This window comes from Palaemon carinicauda, chromosome 9, assembly GCF_036898095.1.
Source record: "Palaemon carinicauda isolate YSFRI2023 chromosome 9, ASM3689809v2, whole genome shotgun sequence".
Lineage (NCBI taxonomy): Eukaryota > Metazoa > Arthropoda > Malacostraca > Decapoda > Palaemonidae > Palaemon > Palaemon carinicauda.
This window is the reverse complement of record NC_090733.1, coordinates 161,266,729-161,269,199: the sequence shown is the minus strand read 5'-3', so window position 1 is coordinate 161,269,199 and position 2,471 is coordinate 161,266,729.

Below are 2,471 nucleotides of genomic sequence, written 5' to 3'. Positions count from 1 at the left end.
ATAGCATTGAAGTAAGCTTTGAAAATATCCTTGAAAAAAATAAAAATATAACTAAAACAACGGCTCATCTTACAAGGCTTAAAACACAAACAAAATATGCACACATATAATTTGCCTGACTTTCAGATTGAAACAATAGAACTCTCTCTCTCTCTCTCTCTCTCTCTCTCTCTCTCTCTCTCTCTGTAGCCGGTAAAAATCATTATAGATTCAGAGTTTACTAATGAATTCGGATTGAATGGCAGTCTTATTTTTTTTTTCTAAAGTTTATTGTATCATTCAAAATTTCCGACAAAACTATTTTTCCTATTTTTCCCCCGCGATATTTTTCGAGACTGGACGGTGGGTCGGCGGAACAACGTATTTACCTATTGTTATTATTATATGCAAATACGTTACGGAGATAATAATTACTTGGACCATTGAACCAATAGTCGGAAAAAATGGGCTGGCGATGTTCAAAAAGGTTGGTTTATTAAAATGGCTGGCTTGAGCAAAACACTTTCCGTTGTCTGTTCACGATTTTGGAGGGAAAAACATTTAGCTGGACTTGAGACTTATCCTGGGAGAAAGACTTCGTGATGCATTTGTAAGACTCATGTTGATCTAGACTTCCATTTGATATATACATATATATATATATATATATATATATACTGTATATATATACATACATATATATATATATATATATATATATACATATATATATATATATATATATATATATATATATATATATATATATATATATATATGTGTGTGTGTGTGTCTACATATATGAATATCTTTAGGTATTTTGCACACACAAGAGAGAGAGAGAGAGAGAGAGAGAGAGAGAGAGAGAGAGAGAGAGAGAGAGAGAGAGAATCTGGTTTCTGCGCTTGTATATGAATATCTTTAGGTATTTTGCACACACAAGAGAGAGAGAGAGAGAGAGAGAGAGAGTCTGGTTTCTGCGATTGTATATGAATGTCTAGGTATTTTGCACACACACAAGAGAGAGAGAGAGAGAGAGAGAGAGAGAGAGAGAGAGAGAGAGAGAGAGAGAGAGAGAGAGAGAGAGAGAGAGAATCTGGTCTCTGCGCTTGTATATGAATATCTAGGTATTTTGCACACACACAAGAGAGAGAGAGAGAGAGAGAGAGAGAGAGAGAGAGAGAGAGAGAGAGAGAGAATCTGGTTTCTGCACTTGTATATGAATATCTAGAGAGAGAGAGAGAGAGAGAGAGAGAGAGAGAGAGAGAGAGAGAGAGAGAGAGAGAATCTGGTTTTCTGCGCTTATATGTTGAATCACTCGACAAACTCGTTGCCCTACAATTTTCTTTTCTCAGTACTAAACTTTATATATTTTTGTCTGACAAATGGAGGAAACAAATCTTTAATAGTTTTAAAGGCTGCTCATGAATGGTAGAAGCAAGGGACAGTGAAATTGCCCTATCAAGCAGGACAATGCCCTATAGACTGACTATATGCAAATGATAAGCGCTCAAGCCGCCTCTCCACTCAAGCTAGGACCAAGGAGGACCAGGCAATGGCTGCTGAACTCGGCAGATAGACCTATGGGCTCCTCCAAACCGCCCCCCCCCACCCTTAGCTCACAAGGATGGTGAGGTTGCAGCGACCAAAGAAACAAGAAACTAAAGAGTTTGAGCGAGACTTGAACACCCGTCTGGCGTTCACGAGTCAGGGACGTTACCACATCGGCCACTACAACAAATGATTTCTTTGTTCTTTGTTCTGAAAGCAAGTATTGAAAAATGTTTCTCAGATAATGCTTCTTGAAACTAAGAAGGGATTTGGACTGGTAATCAGGAGCTTGGATAATCATTTGTTACATTACGAGGATAAGGAAAGGGATGGGGGAAATAGGAGTGGAGAGGGGAGTACGAGGGAAATGGAAAAGGAAATGGTTAACAAATAGTAGAGAAAGATGGAGGGAGACCTAGGTTGAGGAGCAGGAGGAACGAGGGTATATCTTAGTATCTACTTATATAAAGATTTTCAGAATAAAAATAAATATTCATAAAATACAATTATATACAGCGTATTATACATGTTGGGTAGCAGCAACAGGTTCACTTCAGAGTGGGGAGTGTTACTTTGGAATCCTCTTACAGCCTCTTTTTTCCTTCTCACCGGCTGGCATTTTTAAAATCTATTTTCCTTTACCCATAAAAATTTTCCTCGGTCCTCGGATGGATAACTGCATTAGGCTGCCCTTCCCAACGGACTCTGGATTATAAAAATGCTCAAAAGTAGCCTACAACGAAGAGTATATTAGGAGGGTTTAAATTAACGTTATTCGTGACACCGAATCTTCGTAAAAATCAAAATCCTGTTATATCTAGTGATTTGAATGGTTTTGTTGAAAACAACGAGCCCTTATAACTACAGAGATTTACTTCAAGCGTCTGTGTTGTACAAAGTGATAACCTTTGCTGAGAACATAAACTAATTTTACATTTCTT